Consider the following 24,481-nt stretch of genomic DNA (forward strand, 5'->3'; position numbering starts at 1 on the left):
AGATCATGGGGTTTGTATTCTGCCCCTGTTATGAGGTCTCTGTTAGCCTTTTAGGAGCTGGTAATGACTAAGAACAGATTTTTTTTCTATCCGCTCCCCTCGACTCCCTTCAGAGGTAATCCTGATGTATTCCCTATCCATGTATGGATTGGGAGCAATATATAGTCTGGCAGAAGGGAAGCTGTAAGAGACTAGGAAACTTTTTAGGACACTGAAGGCCTTAATTCATCTTAGCAAACAAAGAAAGAATTTAGGGTTCCCGAAAAGGAAAAACTTAATTATATGATAAAAACTTCGTTATTTGCAGATATGACACTTGGTCACCCATGATGAGGTGAAAATGTAGCAAGCAGATCACTGACATTATAGGAAACATTTTTTCCTGGCCACATTTGATAATAAGCACTTCACAACCGAGATCTACAAGGTCCTTATTAGGGGCATCCACCAACTTAAATTGTCCGGCCAGAAAAAATAGGAACCCGAATTTGGGAGGACACCGGTTCGTAAGGAATGAGGGAAGATTTTCTCTAAACCTAAAACAAGTTCATCTAGCTTGGTAGTGCTAAATAAAATTGCTCTTCGCCAGCAGAATACATGGCTGGAAGTCATAAGAGTGAGCCTTGTTCAAGGCAATGTGGAATACAGCTCTCTCCTTCATTTATTGTGGCACTGCCACAAACTACAGAGGTATTGAAACGATGTTCTAGATGACATATTAAGAGTGATCAGTCAGTTTTAATTTTCTTTAAGATCACTGAGGGACTGTCAGATTATCTTGTTTCTATGTTCTGTCAAACTAACAATTCTTAGGCTGTGGGGTAAAGAAGATATATCTAGGTATAGAATATGGTATCAAAGATGCTGGCCGCCATTGGTGAAAAATTGGGCTGGTATGGAAACCGTGATTGTCTTTGTTAGCATGTGAATTTAAAGAAATCACCTATCCTAAGTTCTTGAGAGTGTATGAGTCATCTGTCCATTATGAGGACTACGTTTGGATTGGGGTTTTAGCTGATTTCAATGCTCTCTTGGGCGGGGTGGCGATGGACGTGCACACATGTTGAACTTTTAGCTGCAGGAAGTGGTCTTGAACCAAGAGACAACATCTGATGGTGGATGGGTTTGTGGTATTTGATGTTGAACATGCTGTTTTTCTTAAATGATTGTTTATGACTTTCCTTGAAGAGGGTCAGTGATGGTTCCTCTGACCAGCAAACAAAGATATTTCTTAGTGTTCTGCAGGGGCCAACCAGCCACAGGATGTAGATGGGTGTATGGGTTTTCTTGTAAACTCAGTAAACAGAAGTGATGCTAAAGACTGCCGAAGAAAAAGGAGATATCCAGATCAGAATCTGGAAATAACCAATGCACTACGATCAATACACTATCCAGTGTATATTAGATGAAACTATTATATCCAAAAGCTTGTAAGTGAAGTCAAACACTTAATAATCATCATAATTCATCATTCACTGGCATGACATCACATGTATGAGTAATCCACAGTACGAAAATAAATACCAGTCTATTTTAATTTCTGGTGTGTACAAAAAAGTATTTTTCCAGATTATAACAGAAAGTTTGCTTGTAATCAGCAGTAACATAAAAGAATTCAACAATCCCATGCTTAATTTCAATGCAAATTGTAACAGTCATCATTTGATTTACATTATCAAGTGTCCCTGCGATTTGTACTATGTAGGGAAAACTGAAAGAGTGGTTCTTAGTAAATCAGGTGGCTTGCAGGGCCCCTCATCTGATGCACACGGAATTCAATTATTGTTTACAAACATTTGATTCTACAGATACATTGATGAATTTGATAAATTGAGTGCAACACAGCTGCGTTTATTTAACTGTTGTTCAATTTTTCTGCTCAGCAGCTACAGTTGCACCATCCTTATATCACAGCAAAGACTGCCGAAGGGCATTTCCCCAAGCAATGCCTTGCACAACAATCTGTATTTACCACTGTTCAGAAGGAAAGATAGTGGGATCCATTTTTTTCCTGGGTACATGCGGGTTCTGGTTACAATACAATTATGTATCTTCAGTATGTTTTGCACCATACCAGTTCTATAAGTCATAACAGGCTACCTGTGTTGCAGGACCAAATGAGTGTGTAGGGGGTTCACTGACAGAATATCGATGTACAAAATATAGTTGTTAAAATATCGATGAAAAAATATAGAAAGCAAAAATATTGACTTCCTATACTTAAAACAGGTAAGTTAAAAAATATCGAGAATTAAATATCGATGTAAAAAATATAGTTGTACAAAATATCGATTTTTATACATATATAAAATAAAATAATAAATATTAAGGTGCCGATTCCGATCCTGTAAAACCCGGGTACAAACCGTTGTACGGAGCGTTTTCTCCGTCCGACTCGTACCTGGGAAAACCACCTTACAAACCCGCAAGTACGATTCGTACAGAAATACCATTTCCGTACGAATCTTAAAAAACACCGACCGGCAAAAATATACCCACAATTCCGATCCGGGACACCGCGTACGTGACGTTCGGACAGAGTCAGGCAGCGTTTTACGAACCAGCAAGTACGATTCGTGCCTACGTCACTCCGCACGGATAATATTTTACGGCAGCCAAAAACTGCTGGGAAATTGAGGAGGACGCGAGGAAGGAGCACCTGTACGCGACGGACAGCCATGGACCCCATCCTACGTGTCATCCCGGCCCTCATAGCCTACGACCTGGTGCACAGGAACCGACGCAGACGCCGCAGAAGGTCAGAGCAACACCCAGGGGCAAAGGTGGGGGGCAGGAAACATAACCCCCACCCAAGGCAAAATGTATACATGCCCTGTACATACTGTACCTCCAGGGTCTGGTCACTTGGGGGGGGGGCGTGTCCACCAAGGCCTGCGTCCTGCCACAACGGAAGTGGACGTGGACGCGTCCCGTCACCACAACAATTGTGGTACGCTCTGTACCCACGCCTTAAGAGCGTGGGTACGGGTCATCCCACGCCTACCCCTACGTCACCCCAAAATTGGGGGTACGGCCCGTACCCAGGCCCGAAGAGCGTGGGTACGGGTCGTACCACGCCTACCCCTACGTCACCCCAACAATGGTGGCACGGCCCGTACCCACGTTCTGTAGGCCTGGGTACGGGCCGTACCACCATTGTTGGGGTGACTTAGGGGTACGCGTGGTGCGACCCGTACCCACGCTCTGAAGGCCTGGGTACGGGCCGTACCACCATTGTTGGGGTGATGTAGGGGTACGTGTGGTGCGACCCATACCCACGCTGTGAAGGCCTGGGTACGGGCCGTACCACCATTGTTGGGGTGCCGTAGGGGTACACGTGGTGTGACCCGTACCCACGCTCTTCAGGCCTGGATACGGGCCGTACCACCATTGTTGGGGTGACGTAGGGGTACGCGTGGTGCGACCCGTACCCACGCTCTGAAGGCCTGGGTACGGGCCGTACCACCATTGTTGGGGTGACGTAGGGGTACGCGTGGTGCGACCTGTACCCACACTCTTCAGGCCTGGGTACGGGCCGTACCACCATTGTTGGGGTGCCGTAGAGGTACACGTGGTGCGACCCGTACCCACGCTCCTCAGGCCTGGGTACGGGCCGCACCACCATTGTTGGGGTGCTGTAGGGGTACGTGTGGTGCGACCCGTACCCACGCTCTGAAGGCCTGGGTACGGGCCGTACCCCTACGTCACTCCAACAATGGTAGTACGGCCCGTACCCAGGCCTGAAGAGCATGGGTACGGGTCGCACCACCATTGTTGGGGTGACGTAGGGGTACGCGTGGTGCGACCCGTACCCACGCTCTGAAGGCCTGGGTACGGGCCGTACCACCATTGTGGGGGTGACGTAGGGGTACGCGTGGTGCGACCCGTACCCACGCTCTGAAGGCCTGGGTACGGTCCGTACCCCTACGGCACCCCAACATTTGGGGTACGGCCCGTACCCAGGCCTTCAGAGCGTGTGGGCGGGTGGGTGGGTGTTGTGCTACGATCCACATCAGTGGACAGAGACATAGGGGTGGGTGCCTATCACTCCCAGCAGTGCCCAGACATATGAGGGGTGGGTGCCTATCACTCCCAGCAGTGCCCAGACATATGAGGGGTGGGTGCCTATCACTCCCAGCAGTGCCCAGACATATGAGGGGTGGGTGCAGAGGACCCCCAGCAGTGCCCAGACATATGAGGGGTGGGTGCAGAGGACTCCCAGCAGTGCCCAGACATACGAGGGGTGGGTGCCTATCACTCCCAGCAGTGCCCAGACATATGAGGAGTGGGTGCCTATCACTCCCAGCAGTGCCCAGACATATGAGGGGTGGGTGCCTATCACTCCCAGCAGTGCCCAGACATATGAGGGGTGGGTGCAGAGGACTCCCAGTAGTGCCCAGACATATGAGGGGTGGGTGCAGAGGACCCCCAGCAGTGCCCAGACATATGAGGGGTGGGTGCAGAGGACCCCCAGCAGTGCCCAGACATATGAGGGGTGGGTGCAGAGGACTCCCAGCAGTGCCCAGACATATGAGGGGTGGGTGCCTATCACTCCCAGAAGTGCCCAGACATATGAGGGGTGGGTGCAGAGGACTCCCAGCAGTGCCCAGACATATGAGAGGTGGGTGCAGAGGACCCCCAGCAGTGCCCAGACATATGAGGGGTGGGTGCAGAGGACCCCCAGCAGTGGACAGAGACATGGGGGTGTGTACATCATCCTCCCATTAGCAAAACTCCATGGGTGCATGAAGGCATCCACAATGTGCGACTATGCTGAGAGTGCCTTGACAACACATCACTGACAGCAGTGTCCCACTCCCATGAGAATGGATGTCCTTCCCCCACTGCATGACACACCACATGTGGGTGTGATGACAAATTACACATGCATACCCACCCCTGGCGGTGGCAGCACAATACACACACTGAGACCATGCAACAAGACTGTATCCTCATGTTAAACCCCACTCAACTAAGAGAGCCTAAGGGAACACACACGGTCACCCACATTCCAGGACTGATAGGAATGTACAGGTGCTGGGGCAGCCAACAAGTTGTTGCCTCCCATGGAGGGAAAAGGGTGGAGTACCCACAGATACAATGCCCACAATTGTCAGTCAGGTGCCCAAATACCCTGCAGAACAAGTAACACATGTGTGCTAGGCTGGGAGTACACACATGCATAGTGCGGAAAAGGGACCATGTCCACATAAAGCCATGGCAACATACTCCATACACAAGTACAGTGACCACCAAGGATGGCACAGACGATGCCGGCGTAGACATTGCTGAGCAGGCATGGGCAAAGTTGAAGGGATCCCTCACACAGCAAGGAAATGTAGACACAGGTCAGCACAACAATTGGGAAACACCCTGCAGGGAAGAAGTCAGGTGCCACAGAGGAAGGAACACTCCTTGGGACAATGTCACCATACAGTAAGAGCTTACATGACCAAAGATTATTTGCAGAGACCTTGTGATGTCACGCAGATACCAGGGTCCTCCCCATGAGCAGCACACTACAACATTTCCCAGACACCTAACACATTATCACCACCCCAACTCAGGGAGCAGCAGCACCAACAGCAATACCAGAAAAGCATTTGTGTGCAAATGAAAAACAAAATGCTTTATTCAGCATAAAAAATGATTGGATTTGAAATGTACACTATATACAAGGCCCATAGGCCAGTCCATATGCCAATTCCTGGGGGGGGGGACACATTGGGACGCGTCTCCCCTAGCTTGCCTGCACAGTTCAGAGTTCCTTTTCATCCACGGGAGGCCATCATGTGGGGGGGAAGGATCAGGCACCGCAGGGACAGGAGGGGCAAGGGTTGGTGTTGTGGGTGCAGGGACGGATGACTCCACCACAGGGGGTGGGGCAGCACCAAAGGTGGTGGTTAGGATGGCGCTGCACACGGTTGCAAGGTCTCCCAGCGTCTCCCCTGCACCCGAAGGAACAACAGGCCCCAAGGAGGGGGGGGTCGGAGGGATAGGTTGCAGCGCTAATGGGGGAGGGTGTGGACAGGGGGGGGACTCAACTCCCCTGCCTGGGGACTTCCTCGACCGCTTGCGGGGTGGTGTCACACTGGGGCTGAGGGACTGACTGGCCATGAAGGACTCTCTGTCCAACTGTTGGGCAGGGGAGCTAAGGGGAGTGGTTTTGGAGGAAGTGGGTCATGAGGACTGCGGACTCCCACTGTGGCTGCGTGGCTGCCGTTTGCCCCCGACCCAGTGGGTGTGCCTACTTCCCCCTGTGTGTGCGTGACAGGAGGTGTGCGCTTGGCCTTCCCTGTTGGTGTGCTGCCTGTGTCTGGTGGGGTGCGTGCATGGGGATGTCTGGGTGTGCTTGGGACAGGCATGGGAGTGGGAAGTGTGGATGGTGCAGGGGTTGGGGGGAGACGGAGCGCTGCAGGAGACCCACTGCTGCCGTCAGTGATGAGTCCATGGACCTCAGCAACATCCTTTGGTCAGACATCGCTGCCGACATGCCCTCCATGTACGACACCATCTGTGTCATCAGTTTGGTGTTGCCATGGAGGACATTAAGCAGCGATGTCTGACCAACCTGCAACTGCCGCAGGATGTCCACAGACTCAGCATTGACGGCAGCAGGGGAGACAGGGGCAGGGCGTGCAGTGCCTGGCACGAAGGAGACATGTTGTTGCCTAGCACGGACAGAAGGGACTCGAGCAAGTGGGAGGGCGGTGATGGGAATGGAGGGGGCGGCGAGAGATGTACTGCTGCTTTCAGCTGTGGGAGCAGCCTCCGCCCCCTCTGGGAGCTCAGCCTCGGACCCGTCAGCGTCATAGTCAGTGTTGGGACTGGACAGGTCCTCCGCCTGACTCCCCTCGTCCTCCGTGCCACTTGCTGCGCCAGACTCCCCAGCACTGGTGGCACCGGTGCCGGATCCCTCCTCCACGTCCGTGCCGGTGTCTCCCTCGGTGTCCCCCGACGATGCTGTGGGCAAGGTGAAGAGACAGGAAATAATCAGACACCTGTATACATATGACACATGAGTCCAAACTACATAGGTCACAGTGCATACCATGAAAAGCATCATGAGTAACATCTACAATACTATGCACATATGTAGGCCCTGCACTACACAGTTGGTTGACCCACCATGCCACTTTGAAACAATGGAGAGCATGACACAACAGCAAAGAACTTGATATCGAATTATACAGAGAAGCTAGTGTCTGTGGACAGTCGAGCACAGCATCTGGACCACACAACGTTGCCAAAAATGGATGAGCAGGAACCATGTCTTTTAACTTTTGACACATGCTGCAAAGCACAAACATTAAACCCTGCACAACATGACTGGGTCAATACTTGTTGAGTGTCTGTTCAGACTATCATCACACACAGGCCAGACCTGGCAAGGAGACATAAGGTTTGGACATGTAGGCCTTGCCTGCACAAACACCCCCCTACCTGAGACAATGTGATTAAGACAGAGGAAGGACTTACACCTCTTAATCAGGGATCACAAAAATGGGCTCCATTAAACCCTTATTGCACTCTAACTACCCCTCGTGGGGCTGACCACACATATTATTGACAAACAACCATCATCAGATAGTTGTACACAGACACACAGGCACTGGCCAGTGTGAGGATGCACAAGCCACATTGGGTCACCCTGTACAGTGGACACATGTAGCACACTTTACGTAAATGCAAATGAGGCCAGGGTACAATGCCACAGAGGCCAACCTATGCTGAAGACACCAAGAATGTCCACAGTGTTGGATGACACACATGATTCCTAGGAAAAGGTGTCTCAGGGGACTGTAGTGGCCACACTGCTCCATGGTCCTGGATAGATCTGATTGCAACAGGAGCAACCGTCCCCGCACTATGCATATCTCCCCCTCATTCACATCATGTCTGAGGCCACAGCATTGGTCATGCATGTTGCAAGGCAGTTCATTTTAAGCCTCACACTCCTATGTTGAGACACTGCATCAGTGCCAACAATCATGGACCCCCAAATGACTGAACTGGACAGGGCACAGGCAAGGTCCCAACACATGTCACAGGCCACCCCCACACATGATGCTGCAAGCATTGGGCACTTGGATTAACTGCCAGCCTAGATTACCTTGTGCAAGAGTGACTACACACAGACCAGGGAACACATGTCAAGGAGGGGAAGGGAGGAAGAACAGGACCGGTTGACTTTGGGGAACAGGATATGCACTGCACATATAAACCCTGGCAGTGTATCCAGGCGACTGAGCACTACCAAAAGCTGGTGACACACAACAAACACATATGTACCTACCCCCTTCCTGCTGCTGCTTCTCCTGTAACCGCCTATCCATGTCAGGGAAGACCACCGCCAGGACACGCTTCATTTGGTGGATCAGGCGCCGGTGCCCGCCTTGTTTGCGTGGAGGTGAGTCCCCCAGCAGGACCCGGGCGATCCTCCTGGTCCAGCACCGGATGTCCTGCCAGCGTTTCCTCACCTGGGCCAGGCGCCGACTGCGACCCTCCACCGACCTCACGGCCCTGACGGCCCACTTCCATATCTCCCCCTTGGCGTAGGCGGCTACCTGTGAGGATAACAAAGTGAGACAACATCAATACACCTGCTCCATGTCACAGAGACACACATTACAACAATTAGGCTTGTTTGAACAGGGCATAGTATGCAGCCAACTCATTGCACCTTTGTCCAAGGGACATTATCCTCTGGGGAAGGCCAAATGCACTACGTGGCATTTAAAGTACACAGGTGGCATGAGGGGTGCAACAGAATCAATGATCATGGCTCACACTGTGCATCACAAGCAACACCAGGATTATGGACAGCACCTCAAAGCAGTCACATGCCCCAGGCCACTGACGCAACCTCAGTGGAGTACACAGACACACACAGGCACAGGACAATCACCTGCCATTGGCAGCTGCGGGTACAAACATCACTCTGCACATGTGCCACTTGACTGGGGGGAGTCACAGGTGTGGGGCTAGCTCAGCACGTCAGACACACAGCACGGCTCCCTGCTCACATCAGATGGGTAGGGCATATGCATCCTCCATGCAGCTGGGGTGCAACACTCCACATAGACACTCACCCACATGACAGGGGACTTACACACACACCAATGTCCAGGGGCCGTACACATCATTTGGACACTATCACCACAGGTACACTCAACTCACACACATCTGTGGGTACAGTCACCTGTCATACTGGGGGGACCACAGAATCACATCAGGACTATAGAAACAACATTCCCAAGAGGATTAGCCAGGCTGAATGTGGCATGCACCATGCAGTGATTGTCACAGTAAGCACAATGCAAGTGAGGAGTGCAGATATGAACCACATCATGCCCTACACACGCAGGTACTGCCCGTAGCACTATGGTAGTGTTGCCGTAGGCATACGCCATAGTGCTACGGGCCGTACATACGCGGGTATGGCCCGTATCTCTATGGCTTACGCCTACGCCAACACTACCCTAGGGCTACGGGACGTACCCGCGTGTGTAGGGCCCATAGCACTATGGTAGTGTTGCCATAGGCGTACGCCATAGTGCTACGGGCCGTACGTACGCGGGTACGGCCCGTATCTCTATGGCGTACGCCTACGCCAACACTACCATGGGGATAGGACCAGTGTGTACACGTACGTGTGTACGGTCCGTGCACACACGCGTACTCCGACCCAAACCCCATATAGTGATACGACTATACACACGCCCTCAGAGCGTGTGTACGGTGTGTTTCACAGCTTACACTGGTGATAGGAGGCGCACAGGAAAGGAATGGAGGTGTATGACTCGCACAAGGATGGACATCAAGTCATTGTCAGTGCAGTGAATCATGTGTAGGGCCCAGGTGTGTCAGGCAGTGAGCTGGCACATGTCTCCTCATGTTTTAACCCAATAGTTGTGTGATGACCTGTGTACACATGTCACGTGTGATGGGGCACCATGTGGCGCACTTCCCCATCACACCTTTTACATGTGTGCATGTAGTTCAAACTTGTCAAGCACTGCATCACTGCCATGGCACAGTCCCCAACACCCGCAACTGTCCCCTGATGCCAGGTACACGGATGATGACACCTGACATCTCACTACCAGCGTGCCACGATGTGACTATGTCATGTGTGTGTCATGTGTTCCTATGATCTTGCTGTTGGTGTTCCGTCAACGGCATCTGCTGTAGCTGCATCCAAAATGTGTCTGTGTGTAGATGCCCATGTCACACTATTACGCACACCAGGACACATGTGGAATAACACGTGACGTGTGTCTGTATGCATCTCACAGGGACTTGCGAGCTTAGGACATATCTGCGTAGTCTCAATGTCTGTGTGATCATATTTGACATGTACCCCTTCATGGCAAGGTGTGTGGTCTGTCATTTTTCCATGACATGTGACCTGTGCGTCTAGCTTGTCGGCAGCTGTCTATATGAGATGACATCCTTCAAATGCACATATGTGGAAGTATGTCACTCCTGTAATGTGTCTGGCTGTTCACTCACACTGGCCCACAGCTACTTTCATGGCATGTCATGTAGACCTTGACTATCCATGTTTGTAGCTGGCTCTTGGTAGGAGTATCACCTGGCTGGCATACGTGTGCAGGATGTATTGCACAGACCAGACTCTGTATGTGGCATATGTGTATTAGCTGTTGAACATGTGCTCAGTTCATTGACATTGGTGTAGTAATGTACTCAATCTTCGTTATTCCTTCCAATTTTCTGCAGGGCACCGCCTCTCCCCCGACCAATGTCAGACTTGGCTGCCATGAGGGAACGTGACTACATACACCGCTACAGATTCCCCCAATGGTTAATTGTGGACCTGACAAACAGGCTGGCACCACACCTCCAACCGCGACACAGTTATCCGACTGCGCTGACCCCCAAGATGAAGGTGATGGCAGCCCTACATTTCTTTGCCACCGGTACGTTTCAATTGACCATAGCTGATGTGGGTGGCATGTTTCAGACCATGTTCAGCCGTGTCCTGCATGATGTTTTAGAAGCCATGTTGGAGCAACTGGATGAATTCATCCATTTTCCAACTCGTGAGCAGTTGACAGGTATCAAGGGTGAGTTCTATGCCCTGGGAGGGATGCCCCATGTAATTGGGTCCATTGAAGGGACACATGTGGCTTTGGTACCACCACAGGCACAGGAGGTAGCCTTCCATAACCGTAAACATTACCACTCCATTAATGCCCTTGTGGTGTGTCTTGCTAACATGCTGATTTCCCATGTCTGTGCACGTTTTCCAGGGTCAGCACACGATGCCTACATCATGAGGCGTAGCAGGGTGCCAGAAATGATGCTGCAGTTGCACAACGAACGAGCATGTCTTGTTGGTGAGTAGACTCTGTTTGTCCAGTATTCAGCGGTATCTTAGTATGTGACGGCATCTCCTGACCCACTTCTTTACATGATGTTTCCATGTAGGTGACTCTGGCTATCCCAACATGCCATGGCTGGTGACGCCTGTCCGCAACCCGTGAACAGCTGCAGATCACCGTTACAACCACGCCCATGGGCAGACCAGGCGAGTGATTGAGAGGACATTTGGCCTCCTGAAGAGCCGATTCCGGTGCCTCCACAAGACCGGCGGGTCCCTCCAATATGCACCGGTGAAGGTCTGCAAGATCTTCCTCATGTGCTGCATGCTGCACAACATGGCAGTGGAGAAAGCTGTGCCACTCATCCTGGATCCCGATGAGCAAGAACATCCACCCGTGAAGGATGACGGCCTTGGTCACAAGGCAAGTGAGGAGGAGGAGGAGGAGGAGGAGGAGGAGGACATCCGAAGTCAGCTCATACGCAACTTCTTCTCATAATGGTGAGTCCCTGGGTCTGAGTGTGCACGCTTGGAGCCTTGTGTGGCATGTGTTGCAATGTGTGTGTCCAGCTGACTGTATGCTAAGTGACTTTGAGTTGTGTGCTGATGTGTCACTTGAGTGCTGATGTCATTCCACACATTTTAGCTGACACACTCAATTGACAACTAGCATGGTGTCAACCTTATTCATGTAGAGTACATGACCATGCATGTGGATGACTATGTTTTTCCTGACTTCTTGTGTGTCTCTCATCCCCAGGTAGTTGCGCATGCTGTCTGCTCGTGGCATCGTTGTGCTCCTGCTATTCCTCATGAGTAATGCAACGTGTGCTGAATCAGCGTTACATGCACGGACATGGTGAAAATTCTCCTTTGGGTAAGAATTTCAGCAAGGCTTTTTGGGTGTGGTAGTTGTTTGTAATATGCGGGCACTGCTCCTGTGCAGGTTTTGTTACTATGCATACATGTCGACTCACCCTGGGGCACATGACATGTGGCATGACTCACATGAATTGATAGTCACACTTCGTGACAGTCATCTGTTATGGGATTGTGGTTTGTGATGAAGGCATCAATGTGTGTACAACTTCCCTCGGAAACATACGGGAGGCTACGGGTGGACATATTGCGGGATATCCCCATATGATGCTCAATGGGGAATTGCAGCCTCTCCGTGTGCAGCAGGCGAGGTTTGGCTCAACCCCTTCACTTGTGTGCCAGTACAATGGATTTACAGCATCTGTGGTGCAAAGGGGGTGTCCGGTGTAGGTCCCACATGTTAATCCTATAGACCTGTGAGTCTGTTAATGTTGATGCTTTTGCATAGGTGTGAGCCTGAGTAATAAAGGTGTTCCTCAGCCTCCAAGGTGCCTCATCTCTGTCAATGCAGGTCTCTTGCCACTGTGCATGCGGCATCTCTGGCATGGTTGTCAAGGATTGTGCATATGAGTATATGTGTCGATTAGCAACCTGCATGCTGTTCTTCATGTATTTGATTCTCCATTGTGCATGATGTCCATGGCTGTGTATGTGTTTTGGCATGTTAGTCACCCCCCACGGGCCGTCAACACCTTCTGGGGTGTGTTTCCTGTGCGCAGCTCGGCCTTCAGTTTCATGATCCGGTGTCAGTCATCTTTGGTGATTGTGCATCCTTTGTCTCTGGGTGTGCCATTGCAAACCGGTAACTCCTTCCTTGACATACACCTGTTGCAGTAGTCCTTTCTGACATCCTAGTCTTTGTGTGGATATTGTGGCATAGTTCCCAGGACATGCCGCCTGCTGTTGCAGCCACTGCAGCAAGGGCACACGTAGTTTCCAGATTTGGCAACACACACACATCAATGGTGCTCCTCCCTTCCTCCCTCAACACATTCATTTGGCTGTCTTCAGCTTGTCTGTGCCACAGTTGTGGCCACGCGGTACCAAAGGCTGGACCGTCTGCACATGCAACGTGCACATTGCACGACCCTCAGGTCCTTGCATGACCCACATCATACTACAGTCTGATGTTGCAGCCACCCTCCAAGCAAGGTCCATCCACACATCTCCCGCCTGCTCTCAGGCATGCACTGAGCGCACACACAACACCTTTGCATGATGAGTGTGCAACTCCGACTGCCTACACAGCGCTGCCACACCTTCCAGGACCTGTCACACCCACCAGGTCATGTCCCTCCTACTCCCCACCGGCTCTGTACCCCTGCAAGGCCATGGGAGTGGGACTCAAGGCTTCTGCATGTAGTATGCTTTCGTCGTGAGGCACATGGCACAGGTATCATCTCTCAGCGTGTCAATCTACAATGTGTCCAGGACCCCCTATCCACCATCACATGCGCACACGACCTCATCAACTCATATGCCATTGACAGCCAGGCGCTCCTCACCCTCACCATGGACGCAGACATTTCCAGTTCCAATATTCAAGATTGCATGGGATCCATAGATGAATGGCAGAACAGCAGCCACCTGAGGCTGGACCTGTACAGGACTGAGGTCAACATCTGAGGATTGTCCCCTTACAGCTGGGTCAACTGCTTGTGTCCCACCCACAGTAGCCCCGCACAGGCACCCAGTGTCCACGCACACAAGATGTTGTGCATCATGGATTACTTGCTCAAATTTGCCATGGTAATCACCAGCATCTGTACCTCACACTGCAACACCCTCAGCATTATGCACATGATCCCCAGATAGATCCACTCCAAGGTAAGACGGACCATCCCCCAGGTCCACAACAACATCTGTGTCAAATACTGCCCTGCCCTCTACGGAGCAGCCACATCCAAAATCCAGGGACACTTGTCCACATCCAGGCTGCATCTGCACACCTCAGCGTCAACATCCCGCGCCCCAGCCACATCACCGTCCAGCAGAGATAGCTGCAATGGCTCACTGTGTGCTGCAGGATGACCTTCAGACTCCTCACCCACACTCAGGAGGCAGGCCACAACCCTGACCCAAAACCAACCTTGTACCACTGTCATCCGAGACCCCGTAGTGCCATCTCCGTGCATCCAACCTTGACCTGGCCACCATTCTTCTGATCCACCGTACTCCTGCATGCAGGACATAGTTCTCCCACCTGGGAACACATACCTGGGACTCCCTCCCCGGGAACTTCCAAATGAGGCATGACCTCTACGCCTTAATGTTACTCTTCCAAATAGGTGTGTCCTCACAGTTTCCCTAGCACCCCCTCAGCAGCTTGAGGCCATCACAGGTGAGTATTGGGCTCCATGTCTGCATTGAATGATAACTTGTGACCCATGTGTGTCCTGTACCAGACTCAGATCCCAGGGTATGGATGGGTGGAGTTGGTTCAACACTCAGGCATAGTTAGACATTTACACACACATATGTTGTGGACTAATGCCAAATGACAGCAACATCTCATGAGAAGAAAAAAATAATTTATTTTTGGTGGGGTGAGTCTTTTGGTAGATGTGCTAAGGTGCTCTACCGGGTGCATAGAATCCAAAGTTCACAGGGGGAGATGGAATCCTTGTCAGTTGGAGTCATCAGAGTCCAGACCACAGTGTTGGTCATCATTGGTCAGACTGTGACCATCAAGTCCATGTGGCAGAGAATGTCATTGGGTAAGGTGCTGCTGTTGCGCCAGAGGTCCAGGTGCCAGGCCAGGTGACCTGGGAGATGTTGATGGTCCGCTGACTCTCACGGTCTTTTCCGTGGACGACCCACCTTCCTCGCGGGACCCTCAGATGCAGGCCTTGACGATGTCTGTGATGCTCTGTCGGACGAATCCTCCTCCTCCTCCCTCCCTGTGGCTGGTGGTGGTCTTCGCTTGGTGGCACAGGGAGGGTTGCCCATGTTGTCGGCGATCGGACGGAGTGAACGGCTCATGTCCGTTTGCACCGCCAGGAGCTCAGCCAGTCATGCCTCCATCCGTCCTTGGTGTTGTTGTTGACTGGCATGTTGCTCGGCCTGCAGGTTCTTCATCTCGTCGAGGGTCCCCTTGATGTCTGTGAGGCTCGACACAACCTGGCTGACGCCCCTGGTGTCACGCCGGTATGTGTCCAGGATGTGGCGCATGTGTGCCATACCGGTTCCCTCAGCTGGCTGGTCAGGTTCTCGCCTCTGCCTGCCTCCACTCCCACCACCCCTGCCCACACGAGCCTGGCCTGCCGTTGTGGGCACATCAGGTCTACGGGACCCCTGAGGGATGGCATTAGCGTGGTCGTCTGCCTCCTCCTGGGTGCCCGGAGAACCTTGTCCCTCCTGGTCAGACTGGCTGTGTTGTTCAGTGCGAGCAGGGCTCCTGGGTGTCTCCTGGGATGTGGCGGGAATTGGGGTGGTGGTTGGCACAGATGTACCTGACACAGGTGCTGCAGGGGCTTGGGCACCAGAGGGGCCAGGTTGGTCGGGGTCATCCACGGAGTGGTGGGAGTCGTCGCTGCTGGTGGGATCATCTTCACGCTGAGCCTGGGACTGTGATTGTTCCCCCCCATTGTTGGAGGGAGGTTGATGACGTTGCCCTGTGTGTGAGAGAGAGACAATGTTAATGCTGTTTCATGCCACATCCATGTTTCATACATATTCAAGTAGTCACAGTTCCTCCAGGTGGTTGGATGTGCCTAGCATTCCTCTCAATGTACACTTGGGGATGGGTATGTTGCGGGGGCCAGATTGGTATGTGCTCCTGAGTGTTTGCCAGTAGATTTTTGGATGGGATGCTTATTTGGCTATGCATTGGTCTTGTTGTGTCACATGTCCATTGTAAGAGTGAGTAAATCCGTTGGCTGCCCCGGGGGTGTGTGCTTGTGTGAGGGGGGGTGTGATCGGGCCTGCTGTTGGGTGTAGTGTGATTTGTCATTGGGTCTCCCAGGTGATGTGTCTGTCCCCTCATGGTGCATGTTGGCATGACAGTGTGTGGGAGTTCCTGTGCTGGGTATGTGAGCTAGTGGAGTTGTTGTTTGAGTGTACAGTGGTCACAGGAGGGCCTTGTGCTGCCTACAGCAGAGCCAAGTGTCAGCTACCTTGTCAGTACTTTGCCAGACCCTGTGCATTGGGCATGATGCATGGGTATGTACCTAGGCCATATGGGCTGTGGGCATTGGTGTCTGGTTCTGAGTTGCACAATGTGTTGTGTGAGCCCCACCCTCCCATCATCCCGGACATCCAGTCTTGGGTTTGTGGTTGGTGTGGCCTGGGACATGGCATTGCCTTTATTTGTGAATGGGGCATGGAGACGTTAGTGGCATGAGCGTGGTTTTTGGGTGTGGTTGTGAGCGGTGAGGGCTTGGGGGTAGTTGCGTGCATTTGGTGTATTTGTGGTGTGGATGCCATTCCCCCATGTTACGTGAGTTGTTTGTGTACTCACCAGGCTCTGCGACTGCTTCGACTCCGTGTACTCCCACCGGCGGAAGCGTGGCCATCACCTTCTCCCAGGGATGGTAATGTACGGGTCTGCGGGGCAGCCCGCCTCCAGTGATGTTACTCTGGGCGTATTCCTCGTTCATTTTCCTCTTGACTGCCCTGCGCAGATCGTACCACCTGGCTTGGCATTCATGCCTGGTCCTTCGGATGGGCGCAACAGCATTCACCTTATCGACGATCCTCTGCCACAGGCTGGTTTTTTGGGCTCTGCTGGTCTGTCTGACCAATGTTCCAAACAGCTGTGGCTCGACTCTGATGGCTTCGTTGACAAGGAGCTCCAGCTCCGCCGTTGTGAACTTTGGATTCTTGTCTGTGGGCATGGTGTGGGGTGTGGGTGTGGATGGTTGTGGGTGTGTGGGTGTGTGGGTGTGAATGTGACGGTGTGTGTGTGAAGGTGAAGAGGGGGTGTTTGTGAAGGAGGTTGTGTGAAGGTGTGTAAGTTAAGGTGTAGTTAAGGTGTGAGTAAGGTGCAGTTGTTTGTCTGTGGTGTCTGTGAGCAGTGGGTCTGTTGCAAAGGCTCATGGGTCGTGTGTGTGGGCCCTTTTTATTGGTCCATTTGTGGGTGTGGCTGTGTTTGAATTTGTGGTGGGTGTGTTATAAGAGGTGGTTGTGATTTAGGGCCTCTGTTTGGCTGTTTGGATGTGCCAGGTCAGTCATAGAGATGTATTTTGTCATGTTGACGTGTTTTGTGGTGTTGTGCGAGTCGAATTGACCCTCCTTGTGCTGTTTTACAGTGTCCTGGTTCTGTACGAGTCTTTTTCGCGTAGGTACGGTCCGTACATACGCGATGCTGGGTGAGGGTGCTGGGGTACGGTGCGTACAGGTGCGGGGCTGTGCTACGGTGTTGGGGTACGGTGCGTACAGGTGCGGGGCTGTGCTACGGTGTTGGGGTGCGGCGCGTACAGGTGCGGGCTGTGCTATGGTGTTGGGGTGCGGCACGTACAGGTGCGGGCTGTGCTACGGTGTTGGGGTACGGTGCGTACAGGTGCGGGCTGTGCTACAGTGTTGGGGTACAGTGCGTACAGGTACGGGGCTGTGCTACGGTGTTGGGGTATGGCGCGAACAGGTGCGGGGTGTGCTATGGTGTTGGGGTACGGTGCGTACAGGTGCGGGGCTGTGCTACGGTGTTGGGGTGCGGCGCGTACAGGTGCGGGCTGTGCTACGGTGTTGGGGTACGGTGCGTACAGGTGCGGGCTGTGCTACGGTGTTGGGGTACGGTGCGTACAGGTGCGGGGCTGTGCTACAGTGTTGGGGTACGGTGCGGAGGGGGGTACGGTGCTGACATACGGGGTACGGTGCTGACATGTGCGGGGTGAGGGGGGCTCTACGGCTCGTATCCGGGCACAAGTTTACCCGTGTATATGTAGGCTACAGCATTCGCTCCGTACGGGGCCTTTTACATGCGGTTGTGTATTCGGACGGGCGGTACGGATCGTACTTGCGCGCTCGGACTTGTGTTTTACGATTTGCACGTAAAAATGTCCGGCTCCCTATCGGACACTTTTCCCGACGCTATTCGGACGTAAAAATTTACGGCTCCCTCTCGGAACATTTTCCTGACGCAATTCGTATGTATTTTTCACGTACGAATCGTACTTCGCAGTTTGTAAGGTACTTGTACGATTCGTACGTAAAAAAATACGAATACGAGTCGGACGGTAAATTTTTTTAACGGATCGGAATCGGCACCTAAATATGTTAAATTGTAAAATGTATATAAAAAATCAAGTAGATTTAATATACATTTTAACAAACATAATAAATAAACTTAATTAAAAAAGTTAAACACACATACATAATAATTAATATATATATATTTACTTTAAAACAATTAATAAACTATTAATTTAAATATATTTTCACATTTCAAAATTATATAAAAAAAGTACACATTATATATATATATATATATATATATATATATATATATATATATATATGAAAGGAAAAGGAGTTGCCCCCAGGCGAAGCGCACACTTTCAACAAACTTTATTCCACAGAGAGCAGCTTCAGGTAAGATGCACAAACAGCAAACAATTGCCTGACGCGTTTCGGAAGGAGACTTCCTTTCTCAAAGGCTGCATGCATCAAAAGTCTGTGCACAAAAGTCCACCATTATATAACATCATGTGACTCTCATTATCCTCAGGTGAGTTCAAAGCAAGTGCAAAGCATCCTGGGAGTGGTAGTTTAAACATATTACCCATGTGGGCTGCCAGTCTTTCACATGTTCAAAAAACGATTTTCTTTTTGCCAATGCATCTCACCTCAAAGCACTCTACTTCAGGGGGTTTGTCGATCCGCAATTGCTGCCCAAATAGGTAGACTGCGACCCGCTAAAGTGGCGCGGTGGTGCACTTCACGGCCGGGCCAGCCGTCTTATATGAAAGGAAAAGGAGTTGCCCCCAGGCGAAGCGCACACTTTCAACAAACTTTATTCCACAGAGAGCAGCTTCAGGTAAGATGCACAAACAGCAAACAATTGCCTGACGCGTTTCGGAAGGAGACTTCCTTTCTCAAAGGCTGCATGCATCAAAAGTCTGTGCACAAAAGTCCACCATTATATAACATCATGTGACTCTCATTATCCTCAGGTGAGTTCAAAGCAAGTGCAAAGCATCCTGGGAGTGGTAGTTTAAACATATTACCCATGTGGGCTGCCAGTCTTTCACATGTTCAAAAAACGATTTTCTTTTTGCCAATGCATCTCACCTCAAAGCACTCTATTTCAGGGGGTTTGTCGATCCGCAATTGCTGCCCAAATAGGTAGACTGTGACCCGCTAAAGTGGCGCGGTGGTGCACTTCACGGCAGCGTCTCGTTGGAATAAAGGAGACCCGTTTGAAAAGAATCCTTTGGTGTGCTGCGTGATTTTTCTGGAAAGAAAGAATCGGATATCTAATATATATATATATATTTATATATATACACACACACACACCAATAACATAAAATCTAATAAAAAACATTTTATTATAAATTAAAACATTAAACTATTTAGAAATCTTTAAGCTTAAATTTCCCACTCCAGTCAGTGCACAGTAGGGAAAGTGTTGAATAGCAAACGGGTAAAAATTACTATTCCCACTCCAGTGAGTGCAACAGTAGGGAAAGTGTTGGGTAGCGGAGGGGTAAAAATTACTATTCCCGCTCCAGTGAATGTAACAGTAGGGAAAGTGTTTGATAGCGGAGGGGTAAATATTACTATACCTGCTCCAGTGAGTGTAACGGAAGGGAAAGTGTTAGATAGTGGAGGGGTAAAAATTACTATTCCCACTCCAGTGAGTATAACAGTAGAGAAAGTGTTGGATAGTGGAGGGGTAAAAATTACTATTCCGACTCCTGTGAGTGCAACATTAGGGAAAGTATTGCATAGCGGAGAGGTAAAAATAACTATTCCCACTCCAATCAGTGCAACAATAGAGAAAGTGTTGGATAGCGGAGGGGTAAAAATTAATATTCCCACTCCAATAATTGTAACAGTAGGGAAAGTGTTGGATAGCGGAGGGGTAAAAATTACTATTCCCACGCCAATGAGTGCAACAGCAGGGAAAGGGTTGCACTCTAAACTTTATGATTAAATATTAAAGTGCTCATTGGTGTGGTTCAGAGAACCCTCAGTCCTCCTCCTTCCCTCAAAGCCTTTTAGAAGCTGCACTTTGATTCCAAAAAGCAAAGGAATACAGAAAAGTGCTCACACCATTAATCAGACCTTTCAAGCTCCTTATAACAACTGCAGCTTTAAATAATTATTGGATTTCCATACCAAAGACAAGTATTTCTAAAAATCTATAATTCATGGGTTCCAAGTTAGAGTTTCTTCTTTCTATATGCTTGTGTGTTATTGGAATAAATCAAAACGCTTGCAGTCTGTTCAACTCTGAACAAGGGCAACCCAACTGGTTAGCCTTGGTTCTTTAAGTCGAGCCTACAAGACAGAGAAAGCTGTCTGGTGGCAAAATACCTATTGTAGGCTTACCAAAAACTTACAGTGGGTTTCAAACCTCACACTGCTTACAATTGGTTGGCTTTTTGTCACTTTCATTTGCTTGCTTCTTATTCAATTGCCTTCCTTGTCCAGCTTGTGTTTGTCCATACCTGAAGCACAGTCTCTTAATATTGTTGCTCCATTGCTGTTCCTTTTTTAAATTAAGTTCACTATGAGAGTGCATGTGTTTTTCAGCTTTCTCTTTGGTGTCCTTTTCTTCCCCTTTACACTTCATGTTGCTCTCTCTTGTCTGTCAGCTTCTCTTCCCTTGTGCTTAGTAGTCTCACCCTGCTTCACTTTCCCTGCATTTCATGTTGCACTTGCCTGTTTGCTTCTTTTTTCACCCAGTGCTGTGTTCTGCCTTGTTGTGTCCTCCCATCCTCCTTGTGCTCCCTCCCTCCCTCCTTCATGTGTATCTTCTTTTCCCGTCCTACCCCTAACTCACTAGCTTGGCCTGCTCTCCCAGTCCTCCCCCCCCCCCCCCCCAACCTCATGCAGTCTTTTTGGCGGGACAGGCAGCAAATTGCTGCAGGCACTTTATAAATAAAAGCGATTTCATGCTACTTTATTTTCGTATTTTATTCATTTACTAACCTATCACGAATTGGTAACTAAAAAAAGGCGCACACATGACATTTGCCTACAAAATAATGCAGCTGCACCTATAAAAGATGTGACCACATCATCACACCTTTAGTTTAAATGTTGTTCATGCTGTACAACATCTGCATAAACAAAAGGCATCGGCAGAGCCGGTAGGTCTCAAAGGCAAGAACTAGTTGATTTGCCAATGCTTGTTTGTTTGTTTTAGTTACCGACGTTTTGCTATTGTTTGCTCCTTCCATCAAGTAACATAGTAAACAACGCAGTTTCTGTATTGAACAAAACCCCTCTCTGTGCATATTTCTTGCATCATCCTCTGTGGCGGGGTTGTAGACACTCTTGCAGTTCCCTGCTGTCCTATTGGACATATCATGGAGACGAGCCTTAAATGGCCCATCAACATGATTTGACTAGTTTTCGAGAAACACATTTGAAGCATGCCTTTAAATGTCTGGCTTTTACCAGCATGACCCAGCTTGTCAAAGACATGCTGAATTATAACTGGAACCATATGTTGGCGCAAACATGCCCAAGTCCGTCATTTCGCCCACTGTGCAGACGGCAGGGGAGGGATGAGAACCTGTTGTGAAGACGTCACACAAAAAAGCGCGGCGTTTTCAATTCTGCTTTTGTAAGTTATGCTTTAATTGGACCCCTTGCACATGCGTGTATCACATTGACGTCTTAAAATATTAAAACGGTGCTTACGGACCATTCACATCATTGTTAAGGGAGCTTTCATGGCTGTCAGCATTCACTCTCCATTTCCTTAACAGTCAGAGGCAGAGTTGGACTGGCCTATAGGGCAATCAGGCAGTGCCCATGGGCTGGTGGGTCGTTTGTTTTTTTAGCAGTATGTGGGCCTGTTTTATTATAGCCAGGTGGGGTGGTAAGAGCTTTGGCACAAGCACAGCAAGACTGTGGAACACATTACCGAGATCTCTTAAGAATAAATCAAACTTGTTGGACTTCAGGTCAGGAAGAGCTTAAAAACCTGCTGATTCAACCAGTGAATTATTCATCTGTTCGTAGAAAGTCTTATCTGCTGCAGCTTCTCGAGATCTAGCGCCTAGACACCCCAAGGTATTAGTCGCACTTCATAAATCTTATTTTCATTTCATTTAATTTACTGTTAATTATCCTGATATTACCACAAACAATACCTGCAGTAAACACAAATTCATGCACTTTTCCATATCTTGAAAAATACTCACATAGGTTGACTTTACAGTTTCAAAAGTAACTTAATTTGCAAATATGTGCCACTATTTTAGCTATCTGGTTCGCTAATAGCTGCCACTTTTATTTTGGATCCTGGCCTATGTTTGCCCCAGTCCGACCCTGGCCAGTGGTATAGTTAAAGACAAGAATTGTATTGCGGCATCTATCATTTTGGTTCCTTACCAATAATCTGAGTTTCTACAGCACCAAACGTGCTGGTTTTGCCTTAAAGGGATACCCTCGCACGGGCCCCTGTGCAGATACCGACGTGCTTGTCCGCTATCACAGCATTCATCATCTGCCCTCTCCCTACCCCTCTGTCCCCGGAATTAATCCAATTAAATCTATTATGGGATTTACGCAGTGCAACACACAATTCCATGGATCTCTACAGATATGTTCTGTTTATGCCTGCCTTTGATATGTTGATATTGGCTGGCTCGGAGAGTAGGGTCCATTTCTAAACCCACCGGCCTAATCTAGCCCTGAGGGCACTCTCCGTGCCTGCGAGGTTTCCAGGGGGGTCAGGAGATAGGTAGATTGCGACAGGTGCGCGCGCGCGCGCGAGCGCAGGAATACCAGAATGGGAGAACCCTGCCGCTCTGCACGTGGATAAGAACCAAGTTGCTGCTCTTTAACCCATTCGTGCCCGGGTAAGAGAGCACATGCGGCTGGGTGTTGAGCGCCAGGCTTACAAGGTCCCCACAAGTGCTGATTGTGAACGAGAACCGCCCTTCAGCGATGACAAGGGCCGCCGGGTCTTTGGAGAATAGCGGTTATTTAATTTAGGATGATGGTGGACATTCTCTCTTTGATGCTCTCTGTTACCACTGCAGGCTTCTCCATTACGAGTGCACAGAAATCCACAGTAGTCATTCCTATGCAAAGAGTGGGAGGCGGAAGACACAAGGAGTGGTTTGCTGTGTAAATCTGTGAGCATGCACATAAACGTACGTTTGTTGGCATTCACTAACTGAAATCTGACTTCCCAACTCAGAAATGGTCAGAGGTTATTTAAGTCAAGGGATAGAGTAACTATTCTTCCAACACGGGAAGAGGATAAGATCAGGTCAAGATATGGTGGGGAGTTGGGATACAGAAGGGAAAAATAGTTTTGGGCACATTTGCACTTTTAGCGCATTGGACGCTAAGTACAACTCTTCACATCAGGTATGGACAGCGTAAAAAACAGTCACATAGTGCAAATGTCTCCTACAAACCTGCGCTTGTTCTTGCTTTCTAGGTGTTCTATTTTCTTTAAGATTTCAGACATTTATTAAAACCATTAATATTTAAATGTAAATTAGACAAGAATTTGCAATGCAATAGGTCTCGAATTTGCGAAATTTTGAGCTATTGGCATTTTAAATGACAATGGCTTTTATTTATGTGTTTTGAAAACCTGCAAGCAACGACAAAGTGCGCATAAATAAAACGTCATTTACAATGCCAATAGGTCAAAGTTCCGATAATGCTAGTCGGCTGCCATATGTTACATAGTGAGAAGGTGCTTACCTGTAGAAGTGAAATCTGACTCGGAACTCGAGTGCTTGCAGCTGCTGGTTGCCATGGAGATGCCTTCTTCCGGTTCCAACGGCAATTGTAGCGGGAAGGGGTGGGGTGGGGGGGGGTGTGGTTTGTTGTTGTTGAAAAAAAGGCATGCGACCATCATTAACTGCTTCTTTGACAAAAAAAAAACGTGCGCGGCCTCTATAGTAAAAGCGTGCTGCACTTGCAAAATAAATAAACAATACATATAACAAGAGGCAAGTTGAGAAGAAAATAAAGGCACATGGCACGCACGCTTGAAAAATAAAAAAATAACGCATATAAAAGGGGCAAGATCTGAAGAAAATTAAGTACCGCGGACACTATAGTAAAGCCGGGCCCCACTGCCAAATACAAAATTAACATACATGAAAAGGTGCA

General features: G+C 49.6%; 1 long non-coding RNA gene across 1 annotated transcript; it reads right to left on the reverse strand.

Annotated features, from left to right (window-relative positions):
- Positions 1–18,713: 18,713 nt before the first annotated feature.
- LOC146867625 (uncharacterized) lies at positions 18,714–24,155 on the reverse strand. The gene is made up of 2 exons (XR_014966113.1): positions 24,068–24,155; positions 18,714–19,616 (listed from the first exon to the last, which is right to left on the reverse strand). It is a non-coding gene; the product is annotated as an uncharacterized LOC146867625 (long non-coding RNA).
- Positions 24,156–24,481: the final 326 nt, after the last annotated feature.

The sequence above is a fragment of the Triturus cristatus genome, chromosome 1_2, assembly GCF_964204655.1.
Source record: "Triturus cristatus chromosome 1_2, aTriCri1.1, whole genome shotgun sequence".
Lineage (NCBI taxonomy): Eukaryota > Metazoa > Chordata > Amphibia > Caudata > Salamandridae > Triturus > Triturus cristatus.